Below are 14,469 nucleotides of genomic sequence, written 5' to 3' on the forward strand. Positions count from 1 at the left end.
CTGACGCTGAGGGCTGTTGGCCAGCACTTAAGGTCGTTTGGGAGTTCTGCCATTTGGTTCTGACATGTGTCTGATGCTGAGGACTGTTTGCCAGTAATGAGGGTCATTTGTGGGTTTTCCCAGTTGGTTCTGACGGGTGTCTCATGCTGAGGCCTGTCTGCCAGCACTGAGGGTCACTTGGGCGGTCTGCCAGTTGGTTCTGATGTGTGTCTGACGTTGAGGCCCATTTGAGAGCATCATTTGCTCGCTGATTGTCAGTCGTGGGGGTGGAGAGTTGGCCTTCGGAAAAGAGTCTACATCCCCACCCCCTGTTGCAGGCATGCGAAATAAAGCAAACTTCCCTTCCCACCAACCTTGTCCCTCTGTTGGCTTTAGAGTGGCCAGTAGCTGGACCTACTTTAGATAAGTGTTTGTTGCCCAACGAGGCTGTGGTCTAGCTATATCTGGCTCCTGGTGTTTTCCCCAGGTAGAGCTGCTGGCCACAACAACGCACTAGGATGCCTGCAAGGAGCCGTTATCCTGTGTCTAAGGGCCTGAGAGGGGTTGTTGAAACCATTTGTTTTGGGTATCCTCCCTCTTTCTCCCCTCTCACCTCTGGCTGCCAATGAACACTTTTCCTTGGTGGAACAGAAAGATGCATCTGGACCATCTGATGAGCTCCAACACTACTATCTGCATGCACCCAGGGAACCTCTTTGTTGAGCTTGAAGTGCTATTTCAGCATTTTGCCAGTTGGTTCTGATGTGTATCTGACGCTGAGACCCGTTTACCAGCCCTGAGGGTCGTTTTGTGTTTTACCAGTTGGTTCTGACATGTGTGATGCTGAGACTTGTTTGCGAGCCGGCAGGGTCCTTTGACCATCATTTCCTCAGTGACTTTCAGTGGGTGGGTGGAGTCATCCTCTAGACAGGAGTCTACCTCCACCCCCCCCCCCCCCAGTTGTAGGCATCCGAAATAAAGCAAACTTTCCTTTCCACCAAGTCTCTTTATTGACTTTAGAGCAGCGAACAGTTGAACCTCCACTTTTGGTAAGTAAGGGAGCCTAGAATGGTTGTCGTTTAAGGATATTCTCAGACCCGTGGGGTAGGGCAAAGGAAGGCAGAGTTATGTCAGAGAAGGTACTCATCTGCAGCGTTCATTCTTCGGCTTTCCAGGTGCATTGTCCACTGTTGTCAGGATCCCAGCTAGATTTGTCCCTCATAGGTAGCTTGTGGTAACCAGATTGTCACATAGAGCAGAATGCCAATTCATTATTTCTCAGTGTAAACTAACAGAAAGTCATCTAGATCAGAATGTTTCCGACAACCTTAAGGGCACAGTTCTCTCTCTATTAAGGTTCCAAAGACTAAATCAGCTGCTTGTTGGCAATGAATTAAAAACCTTGGTAACTAACGGCACCAGGTAATGATAATTGAATGTATCCATCTCCACTGTGGGGCTGGTCCTGGCTCAGGATCACTTTCGTCCCCTTGCTGGAAGAGTTTCTTTCCTTTAGGTTAGTACTTGATGGATATTATGGAATTCTACCTCACTGATCTAATTTTCTCATGGCCTTTTACTAAATATATCCCTTCTGTTCATTTCTTCTTTCTTTAGTTACTTTTCCTTATGTTAAATTAATTTTAAAACATTATATTCAGCTAGAATTAAGTCCTTTTCCTGCATTAAGCCTAGAAACTTTGTCTGGGAGTGACTTCTACTTGTAGGTGATCTCTCTAAAGAATGGATTTTAAGCATTTCTTTTTTAGTTCTGAGAGTACCTTACCCTTAACCCTTTGCAAAAATTACATACAATCAGCCCTCCGTATCCATGGGCTCCATAGCCACAGATTCAACCAACTTCGGATAGAAAATAATCGAAAAGAAATTCCAGAAAATTTCAAAAAGCAAAATTTGAATTTGCTGTGCTCCAGTATCCATTTACATAGCATTTACATTGATTAGGTATTATAAGTAATCTGTAGATGATTTAAAGTATACGCATCGGGGGATTTGTGTTGGTTATGTGCAAACACTACACCATTTTATATAAGGGACTTGAACGTCTGTGGATTTTGGTTATCCGAAAGGGATCCTGGAACCAATTCCCTATGGATACTGAGGGATGCTTTTAAAATATTTTCGTTAGTCTTCTCATTTTAAATACTATCTTTGCCTTGCTACATACACTTAGCAAAATGACTTACATATGGTAGGTGCTCAAAATTTAATTTAAAATGTTTTTGTTAGATCTCTTAGTGAAAATAATGGACTGCTAAATGAAAACAAATTAGAAATAATAATAATCCAGAATACTGTCCTTTCTGAAAAAATAATTTTTAAGTTTCTAGGTTCCCGTCTGGTTATTTTCTATCTGAATAGCTGTTTTACAAAATTAATAAGGAAATGTACAATTTTGTACTCTTATTTCTGCTGTTTTCTATTCAATTATGTCTAAAGTATTTCCGAAGTGTCATAAATTTTTATAATTATCATTTTAATGGCTGTGTAACATTCCATGGAGTGGAAATGTCATAATTTGCATAACTATTCTTCATTTTAAACAGTAAAATTGTTACCAGCTTTTATTGTTGTAAGGAATACTGCAACAAATATCTTCATATCCATAGATATTTATTTTTAGGTTATTACTTTGGGATATATATATGCAAAAGTATAAGTTTCTGTGCAATTGAATTATGAAAGAATTAAGAAAGTTGCTGTAAATGAGCTGAGAGTTGGTTTCTGTGTGTGAGGCCCTGTCAGTCTGCTGCAGAAAGACAAAGAAGCTTGTAGATCCTTGAGGGATCCTCCCTTAATTTAACAGTTTAGTGTTAAATAAATCTGGTGACGCCTCTGACCTGGCTGGTTCCCAGCTCTACAAAGATGACATTTGACCACCAAACTTTAGTCTTGCTTGCATGAAAAAACACAAAGACAAGAAATCTATATAGACTCTCTCACTTGTATCTTTAAATTCTGACTCATTTTTTCACCATGTATGTGCTGGCTTGAATATAAATCAAGGTGAACACAACTTGGGAGAGGGAGGCTAAGACATCTTTCTTACCGGTCTTGAATGTGGAGCAGGCTGCATGCCTGGCCCAGCTCATGGTGCCACTTTGTAATGACATTAGAATGACATTTTATCAGTGTTTGGAGACTGAATGCTTTATTCAGTCTCAACTACTCTTCCCACGAGAGGGGAAAAGAGATCTGCAAAGAAAGCAGTACGCAGCAGATTTGTCTCGAAACCCCAAATCAGAGCTCTGGTAATCCTGGTGGGGCTTCCCTGACCTAAACTTCATAAGAAATCTTGGAGTTACTGCTCCAGTCTGAGCAGACACAAAGTTGTATTTATTATTACTTAATCTGGATGAGATTAAAAAATAGAGCAAGCGTCTGCCAGTGTGTCAGGCTTTTTTGTTTATTATCTTTCTTTCCGTTTGAAAAATAGAGGCATTAATTATACCAGTCTTTGGAATTCAGATAGTATCTATATATCTATATCATCTGTGTCTATATCTACATCTACATGTATATCTATTTATATATTCAAAATATAATGAAGCATAATGGACTGTCTATTTTAATATCATTCTCTTTCCTTAATACATTGTAGACTTTCTCCCATTACAATCAATAAAGTTGTTTTTCTTTTAAGAGTTTCAAAATATTCTACTGAGAACCATGCCGATACTTTTATTTTATTTTATTTCCCCAGGGTAATCCCTCAAAAAACTTTTTCAAAAAGTGGAGTGAGTGCTATATTTTCTGAATCCTGATGTGTCTGCATATGCCTTTTTTTTTTGCCCATGGATATGGATAAATCTCTCTGGGTACGACACGTAGTCACGGTCCTTTTTATCCAGAACTCCGTAACATTGCTCCATTGTTTTCTAGCATTAATTTTATAGATGAGATCATATTGACAGGCTAATTTTCTTTACTTTGTAGACAACCTATTTTGTTTTTCTTTATGCAAACTTGTGGGATATCTTCTGTTGTTGCAGTTCAGAATTTTCCCTAGGATATGTCTAAGTGTGCACTTTCTATTACTATTCATGATCTGTACTCAGAGGGAGCCATTTCTGCCTAAAGATCCAAGTTCAGGCCCATTTCCTTTTACTATTTTATTTATTATTGCTTCCCCTTTACATACCAGGTTTCTACTTTGCCTTCTCACTTGGGAAATACTTTTTTAGGAACATGGGAGGAATGGTCAGGGCTACTGTTAGTGTTGTTAGGGAAAGAATTTCTGTGCTCTGTTCATAGTCTTTCTAAACTTGGATGTGTCCTATCCTCTGAGTTCCAGAGCTTTCAAACCCATAGAGAGTTGAAGACAACTTTAAAAATATCTCTATAATGAATACCAGGAATTTCTTAGAAGAATTTTTAATTGACTCTACTATTATTTGACTAGATATGAGCTAAAAGGAACTAGGCACTAATTGTAACTGATAAATTTTCCCTCCCTTAGGAATCTTCATGAGAGTGGCATTTTATGTGTAACAAGTTTAATAAATAAATCTGCCTTGTTGAAAAGTATTTATATTCCTATCACCCTCTAGTGATCAATCATGTCAATCTTCTATATTAATAGCAATAATATGTATGTCTATTTCAGATAAACCAATTTAATATCTTAGAAAATTATCTTCCTTGGACTACATTTTTTTTTTTGCCTTTGCTATTGAAAAGAACACATTTCTAAATAACCTACATGTTACTAATACACAGATTGTTTCTACACACCTTAGATCAGTAATTCTCAACCCTGTTTCTTCATTAGACTCACTGGAACACTTTAAAAATGACCATCGCCTGTTCCATATCCCAGAACAATTAAACCCCTGGAGCTGGGGGCTGGGCTTCATTATTCTTCACAAGTGCTTCAGATTATTTTAATAGGTATCTTAGTTAAGCATCACTGCTTTAGTAAAACATGAAACACATTGATTCTACATTTGTCTAATTATTTGGTCTTATGCATGGGACGTTATGGTGACCACACGCTGTAGACTGCACATGGGGGAAAGATCAGCAGTGCTTTGGGCTCTGGACCAAACCACTTCCAAAGGTTTGCAGCAGCCATGCAGAGCAATGGAAAGCCATGCAGTTCCATGCAGATCAATGGCCATGCACACGTGTCAGATGTACCTGAGTACTTTGAGGGAAGTCTGTCCATCAGGAAAAATAGCACATGGAAAGTCGAATATTGTATTTAGTGTTTATTCACATGTAAAGAAGACTTTATTCTAGGATACACCTATGTAACATAATATGGGGTGTTACTTCCAAAAGATCAGTTGTAATTATAAACTCTCCTTTAAAATCTCACATCAGTTTGCTCATTCTGAGAATTTCTGCACTGAAAAAATTTCCAGTTTAAACTGAGAATGGTATATAGTATGGTTTTCTTTGAAAAATTCTTTGTCATATCATTAGGAATATATACATGTATTTTCCTAGACATACCAGATATATAATTCCTAAATTCCTAGTCACACCTAGGTATACATATATACCAGGCATGTAATTCCTAGACACATTAGTCTAGTTGAATGTTTTATGTCTTTGAAAATTTTTACTGAAACAGCACTGTGATGCTTGAGACATATATATATATATATATATATATATATATATATATATATATATATATATAGTATGCTTATTGTGTTATATGTAGCTGGAATTTGTTCACTAATACAGTTGCTGCTGCTACTACTACTATTACTACTACTACTCTATTACCACTACTACTATTACTGCTAGTATTATTACTAACAATAATAATAGCGAACAATTATATAGCATGTATTATTTGCCAGGCATTATTCTAAGCACTTTCACACATATTAATTCTGTTAATGTTACTCCAGTGATCCTCTGTGGATGGTGTTACTGTTATCCTCATTTTACAGATAAGGAAACAGAGGCATAGAGAGCTTTAATGATTTTGCAAGATTCAGTGCAGGAGTTAGGATTCAAACCTGTGCTCTCCCCTACTGTATGCTACATGTAAGTTATTAAGTATCTAACTGTACTCTAATTGGAAACATAAAACAAGATTTAAAGAGCTTGGAAAACAGAGCAGAAAAATGTGGCGGAATAAAGAATCTCAAGCAAAATAAATGAAAGAACGGCTGCCCTGGGATGTGTGGGTTTGAGTTTTAAAGAACTAAATCAAATTGCAACTGAATTCAGTCTCAGGATCTAGGAAGCAGGACATTGAAACACTTCATTTATTGGACTGCAGAATGTAATAAAACAGCTGGCTATTCAAGTGAACCAATTTTTAATTGCAAAGCAATATCTTTGGGCTTGTTAATTGCAATTATTATATTAGCTTTTACATTATTTATAATAGTATATTTTTTTACTAGCGTGGAGTAAATTCAGCATGTGAACAACAATTTCTTTCTTGCCAAACTAGTCCTTGTTTCTGTCATAGATTTCCCCATATCTTCTTTTTAATCTAAAGCATCAGAGTGCCTGCCATCTCTATTATTAAGTTGATCTTACTTTAAGTAGAATAATTTTCTCTACAGCTTTGCTCTGTGTACATTTACGTTATGACGTATGACAGTCATAAAAAGGATATGATGAATTAATTGATTAAGAAAAATGATAAACACCTGTGAACCCTCTACCAATTTTAAGGAAAAGAATATCGCCAATACAATTGTAACCCCTTCTGTGCTGTTCCTTACCCTCCTGCTTCCCTCCTCTGCTCAAGGGTAAACACTATTCTGAATTTTATAACTATCATGTTCTTGATTTTACAAATTCATGTATATAAAACTATATAGTCATTATATATCATGTATTATCTATATTTTAAACATTATATTGTTAATTTTTGTTGAGTTATGGAATCCAGATAAATGGTATCTTGATATCATACATGATATCATGATAGAAGGCAATTCTTCTGCATTTTGCCTTTCCAATATATGCCTTTCCATATATTGGAAATATATGCCTTTCCAATCTAGCATATATTTTTTTAGATGTTTCCATGTTCATGTCTATAACACTAGTTTATTAATTTCACTCTTCTATGGTGTTCTATTGTGTGAAAAAAAATATATATATAATTTACTCATTTTCCTTTTCATGATGAATAAGCTTGCTTCTAGTTTTTCTCTATCACAGATGATCCTGTTATGATGTCTCTTGTACATATTTTTTGGTGTTCACATGAAAAAATTTCTAGGGGTGGAATTGATGGGCGATAGCATAAGCACATTGTGCAACTTTACACAGTAACTCCCATTTGCTTAACAGAGTCGTTGAAACAAGGAACATTCCTACAGTGACTAAGAATTCCCTTAATTCCACATCCTTACCGATACGGGGCATTGTCAGTATTTTAATCTTTGCCAGTCTACTAAAAAAAAAAAAAAAAAATCAAAGTTTACCTCACTTTGATTTTAATTTGCATCCTCAGATATTAAAAGTGTGTTTATTGTAATTTGCGTTTTTTGTGAAATATCTTTTCTAGTCTCTTGCCTCTTTTTCTGATGTCTTTTTTCTTATTTTGTAGGAGTTCTTTATATATTCTAGAAATATAATATTTGTCGATTATAATGGTTTTAAATATTTTCTGTTTTGCCTTATTTTTCACTTCTTTATGCTGTTATCTGAAGAAAAGAAATTTAAAATTCTGTTGTAGTGAAATTTATCAATCTTTGTAGCTTATGATTTTATGCCACAATATTTTACGATAATGTTATTATTTGTAATTATAAAAAGTAATGCATGTTCATACTGAAAATGTGGAAAGTGAACAAAAGCACAAAGAAAGAAGGAAAAAAAAGATGAAGAAAAGAGTATGGAATAAACATTGAAATTTTAGTTATAATAAGTATGGAACTTAGTATGTTTTCACACGTTAATTGAGGTTTTAACTCTTAAATTTCTCACGAAGGTCTTCGGAAAACTTTTGCTTTACATCATTTTTTTTTTGAATTTTATTTTATTTACTTTTTTATACAGCAGGTCTTTATTAGTCATCAGTTTTATACACATCAGTGTATACATGTCAATCCCAATTGCCCAGTTCAGCACACCACCACCCCCAACCCCCCGCCGCTTTCCCCCCTTGGTGTCCATACGTTTGTTCTCTACATCTGTGTCTCAACTTCTGCCCTGCAAACCGGTTCATCTGTACCATTTTTCTAGGTTCCACATACATGCATTAATATACGATATTTGTTTTTCTCTTTCTGACTTACTTCACTCTGTATGACAGTCTCTAGATCCATCCACATCTCAACAGATGACTCAATTTCGTTCCTTTTTATGGCTGAGTAATATTCCATTGTATATATGTACGAAATCTTCTTTATCCATTTGTCTGTCAATGGGCACTTAGGTTGCTTCCAAGACCTGGCTATTGTAAATAGTACTGCAATGAACACTGGGGTGCATGTGTCTTTTTGAATTATGGTTTTCTCTGGGTATATGCCCAGTAGTGGGATTGCTGGGTCATATGGTAATTCTATTTTTAGTTTTTTAAGGAACCTCCATACTGTTCTCCATAGTGGCTGTATCAATTTACATTCCCACCAACAGTGCAAGAGGGTTCCCTTTTCTCCACACCCTCTCCAGCATTTGTTGTTTGTAGATTTTCTGATGATGCCCATTCTAACTGGTGTGAGGTGATACCTCATTGTAGTTTTGATTTGCATTTCTCTAATAATTAGTGATGTTGAGCATCTTTTCATGTGCTTCTTGGCCATCTGTATGTCTTCTTTGGAGAAATGTCTATTTAGGTCTTCTGCCCATTTTTGGACTGGGTTGTTTGTTTCTTTAATATTGAGCTGAATGAGCTGTTTATATATTTTGGAGATTAATCCTTTGTCCGTTGATTCATTTGCAAATATTTTCTCCCATTCTGAGGGTTGTCTTTTCGTCTTATTTATGGTTTCCTTTGCTGTGCAAAAGCTTTGAAGTTTCATTAGGTCCCATTTGTTTATTTTTGTTTTTATTTCCATTACTCTAGGAGGTGGATCAAAAAAGATCTTGCTGTGATTTATGTCAAAGAGTGATCTTCCTGTGTTTTCCTCTAAGACTTTTATAGTGTCCGGTATTACATTTAGGTCTCAAATCTATTTTGAGTTTATTTTTGTGTATGGTGTTAGGGAGTATTCTAATTTCATTCTTTTACATGTAACTGTCCAGTTTTCCCAGCACCACTTATTGAAGAGACTGTCTTTTCTCCATTGTATATCCTTGCCTCCTTTGTCATAGATTAGTTGACCATAGGTGCGTGGGTTTATCTCTGGGCTTTCTATCTTGTTCCATTGATCTATGTTTCTGTTTTTGTGCCAGTCCCATGTTGTCTTGATTACTGTAGCTTTGTAGTATAGTCTGAAGTCAGGGAGCCTGATTCCTCCAGCTCCGTTTTTTTCCCTCAAGACTGCTTTGGCTATTTGGGGTCTTTTGTGTCTCCATACAAATTTTAAGATTTTTTTATTCTAGTTCTGTAAAAAATGCCATTGGTAGTTTGATAGGGATTGCATTGAATCTGTAGATTGCTTTGGGTAGTATAGTCATTTTCACAGTATTGATTCTTCCAATCCAAGAGCGTGGTATATCTCTCCATCTGTTGGTATCATCTTTAATTTCTTTCATCAGTGTCTTATAGTTTTCTGCATACAGGTCTTTTGTCTCCCTAGGTAGGTTTATTCCTAGGTATTTTATTCTTTTTGTTGCAGTGGTAAATGAGAGTGTTTCCTTAATTTTTCTTTCAGATTTTTCATCATTAGTGTATAGGAATGCAAGAGATTTCTGTGCATTAATTTTGTATCCTTCTACTTTACCAAATTCATTGATTAGCTCTAGTAGTTTTCTGGTGGCATCTTTAGGATTCTCTATGTATAGTATCATGTCATCTGCAAACAGTGACAGTTTTACTTCTTCTTTTCCAATTTGTATTCCTTTTATTTCTTTTTCTTCTCTGATTGCCATGGCTAGGACTTCCAAAACTATGTTGAATAATAGTGGTGAGAGTGGACATCCTGTCTTGTTCCTGATCTTAGAGGAAATGCTTTCAGTTTTTCACCATTGAGAATGATGTTTGCTGTGGGTTTGTTGTATATGGCCTTTATTACGTTGAGGTAGGTTCCCTCTATGCCCACTTTCTGGAGAGTTTTTATCATAAATGGGTGTTGAATTTTGTCAAAAGCTTTTTCTGCGTTTATTGAGATGATCATATGGTTTTTATTCTTCAGTTTGTTAATATGGTTTATCACATTGATTGATTTATGTATATTGAAGAATCCTTGCATCCCTGGGGTAAATCCCACTTGATCATGGTGTAGGATCCTTTTAATGTGTTGTTGGATTCTGTTTGCTGGTATTTTGTTGAGGATTTTTGCATCTATGTTCATCAGTGATATTGGTCTGTAATTTTCTTTTTTTGTAGTATCTTTCCCTGGTTTTGGTATCAGGGTGATGGTGGCCTCATAGAATGAGTTTGGGAGTTTTTCTTCCTCTGCAATTTTTTGGAAGAGTTTGAGAAGGATAGGTGTTAGCTCTTCTCTAAATGTTTGATGAAATTCATCTGTGAAGCCATCTGGTCCTGGACTTCACCTTTGCCATAGTCTATGGATTTGAAGCAAGTCATAAGTTCTGCCTGCACTTGGGATTATATAAAATGACTCATAGGGGGTTTCATAAGGGTGTGTCTGCCACAAAAACTGTATGTGTATGGGGGTGTGATGAAGGAAAAGGGAGGAAGGAGACTTCTCACCCTCTATAGCGACAAGTCAATATTGATAATGCTTAAAACTGGAGAAATTAGCAATATTGAGACGTAGAGGAAAATATTATAATGTGCTAAAAGAGGGAAGGTGATTTGTTTGAAAAGATGGATATGGGAGGGCAGTGATGGCAACTGCTACTTCTTACAGGAAAATTTGTATAATCATATGACTTTTAACGTAGGTGATGGCATAAGTTTGATAAAAATGAAAACATTAAGGGAAGATAAAAATTATGAAAAATGCTTGGAACATAGAAATAGACATTTATCAAGGGTGATGAAAAAGAAATCTTTAACGTTATCACACAGAAAAGGCAGATTATCTACAAAGAAATGACAATTAGAACAGGTCTCAATAAAATGTGTCAAAAGAAAATGCAGAACCATATTAAACATGTCTCAAAACTGTCAATCTATCATTTTATACTTATGTAAACTAGAATTTAAGAATTAAGTTAAAATAGAGACATTTCTAGACATCTGAAAATTAAGAGCTTACCATAACTCAAAGATTTTTCACTAGAAGAAATACTGGAGACAGAAAGAGTGTGGGATATATAGAGCAGCCCTGAACACAAAACTTTTTTTAAATATCAGTTAATTACAGTATATATTAATTATAAAAGTAAATAATAACTTTGGGAGCTTAAAAATGAAAGAACTGGAACTCTAGACAAGAATAAATTATATTGGAATGACAGTGCTCAATGAATAATTAATGTGCGCTAAATCTCTGTTTTGTTTTGGAGAAGGACAGAAATTAGAAACCTTATACTTGGCTAACTTATGTATATTAAAAATTAATGACAAAGCTATACACAACTATATTTTAAATCTTCAGACTTTATTCATCTTATAACTAAAAGTTTGTACCCTTTTACCAACCTCTATTTCTCTCTGTTCCACCTCACCTCAGCCCATCACACACCTCCTCAGCTCCTGGCACCACTTTTCTACTCTCTTTGTTCATGAGCTCAATTTTAAAGATTCCACATATAAGTGGTACCATGCAGTATTTGTCTTTGGCTTACTTCACTTAGCACAGTGCCCTCCAAGTTCAAATTGTTGCAAATGACAGGATTTCCTTCTTTTTAAAGGTTGAATTCTGGTATACATAGATATAAAACCACATTTTCTTGATCCATTCACCCATCAATGGATACGTAGGTTGTTTCTATACTTTGGCTATCGTGTATAATGTTGCTATGAACATGAGAATACAGATATTTCTTCAAGATAATGGCTTCATTTCCTTTTGGATATATACCCAGATATGGCATTCCTGGTTCATATGGTAGTTCTATTTTTAATTTCTTGAGGAACCTCCATAATGTTTTCCATAGTGTCTTTACCAGTTTACATTCCCACCAGCAGTGTAAAAGGGTTCCCTTTTCTCCACATCCTCACCAGCATTTGTTACCTCTTGTCTTTTTGATAATAGCCCTAACAGGTGTGAGGTGATATCTGATTATGGTTTTGATTTGTCTTTTCCTGATGATTAGTGATGTTGAGCAGGTTTTCATATACCTCTTGGCCATTTATATATCTTCTTTGGGGAAAAAAATGTCTATTCTAGTCCTTTGCTCATTTTAATTTTTTAAATTTAAAAAAATTTTTTATTTTATATTGGAGTATGGTTGATTAACATGTTGTGTTAGTTTCAGGTATGCAGCAAAGTGATTCAGTTATTCATATACATATATCTATTCTTTTTCAAATTCTTTTCTCATTTAGGCTATTACAGAATATTGAGCAACATTCCCTGTGCTGTGCAGTAGGTCCTTCTTGGTTATCTATTTTAGATTTTGTAGTGTGTATATGTCAGTCCCAAACTCCCAATTCATCCCTCCCCATGTCCCACCTTTCCCCTTTGGTAACCATAAGTTTGTTTTCTAAGTCGGTGAGTCTGTTTCTTTGCAGAGTTTTTTTTTTTTAATTATTTTTTTATACAGCAGGTTCTTCTTAGTCATCCATTTTATACACATCAGTGTATATTGTCAATCCCAATCTCCAAATTCATCACCCCCCCGCCCCCCCCCCGCCAGCTGCTTTCCCCCCTTGGTGTCCATACGTTTTTTCTCTACTGCTGTGTCTCAATTTCTGCCCTGCAAACCAGTTCATCTGTACCATTTTCTGGGTTCCACATATATGTGTTAATATATGATATTTGTTTTTCTCTTTCTGACTTACTTCACTCTGTATGACAGTCTCTAGATGCATCCACGTCTCTACAAATGACCCAATTTCGTTCCTTTTTATGGCTGAGTAATATTCCATTGTATATATGTACCACATCTTTATCCATTTGTCTGTTGATGGGCATTTAGGTTGCTTCCATGACCTGGCTATTGCAATAGTGCTTCAGTGAACATTGGAGTGCATGTGTCTTTTTGAATTATGGTTTTCTCTGGGTATCTGCCCAGTAGTGGGATTGCTGGGTCATATGGTAATTCTATTTTTAGATTTTTAAGGAACCTCCATACTGTTCTCCATAGTGGCTATATGAATTTACATTCCCACCAACAGTGCAAGAGGGTTCCGTTTTCTCCACATCCGCTCCAGCATTTGTTGTTTGTAGATTTTCTGATGATGCCCATTCTAACTGGTGTGAGGTGATACCTCATTGTAGTTTTGATTTGCATTTCTCTAATAATTAGTGATGTTGAGCATCTTTTCATGTGCTTCTTGGCCATCTATATGTCTTCTTTGGAGAAATGTCTATTTAGGTCTTCTGCCCATTTTTGGATTGGGTTGTTTGTTTCTTTAATATTGAGCTGAATGAGCTGTTTATATATTTTGGAGATTAATCCTTTGTCTGTTTATTCATTTGCAAATATTTTCTCCCATTCTGAGGGTTGTCTTTTCGTCTTGTTTATGGTTTCCTTTGCTGTGCAAAAGCTTTGAAGTTTCATTAGGTCCCATTTGTTATTTTTGTTTTTATTTCCATTACTCTAGGAGGTGGATCAAAAAAGATCTTGCTGTGATTTATGCCAGAGTGTTCTTCCAATGTTTTCCTCTAAGAGTTTTATAGTGTCCAGTCTTACATTTAGGTCTCTAATCCATTTTGAGTTATTTTTGTGTATGGTGTTAGGGAGTGTTCTAATTTCATTCTTTTACATGTAGCTGTCCAGTTTTCCCAGCACCACTTATTGAAGAGACTGTCTTTTCTCCTTTGTATATCCTTGCCTCCTTTGTCATCGATTAGTTGACCATAGGTGCATGCGTTTATCTCTAGGCTTTCTCTCCTGTTCCATTGATCTATATTTCTGTTTTTGTGCCAGTACCATATTGTCTTGATTACTGTAGCTTTGTAGTATAGTCTGAAGTCAAGGAGTCTGATTCCTCCAGCTCCGTTTTTTTCCCTCAAAACCGCTTTGGCTGTTCGGGGTCTTTTGTGTCTGCATACAAATTTTAAGATTTTTTATTCTAGTTCTGTAAAAAATGCCATTGGTAATTTGATAGGGATTGCATTGAATCTGTAGATTGCGTTATGTAGTAGAGTCATTTTCACAATATTGATTCTTCCAATCCAAGAACATGGTATATCTCTCCATCTGTTGGTATCATCTTTAATTTTTCATCAGTGTCTTATAGTTTTCTGCATACAGGTCTTTTGTCTCCCTAGGTAGGTTTATTCCTAGATATTTTATTCTTTTTGTTGCAGTGGTAAATGGGAGTGTTTCCTTAATTTCTCTTTCAGATTTTTCATCATT

This window comes from Balaenoptera acutorostrata, chromosome 6, assembly GCF_949987535.1.
Source record: "Balaenoptera acutorostrata chromosome 6, mBalAcu1.1, whole genome shotgun sequence".
Lineage (NCBI taxonomy): Eukaryota > Metazoa > Chordata > Mammalia > Artiodactyla > Balaenopteridae > Balaenoptera > Balaenoptera acutorostrata.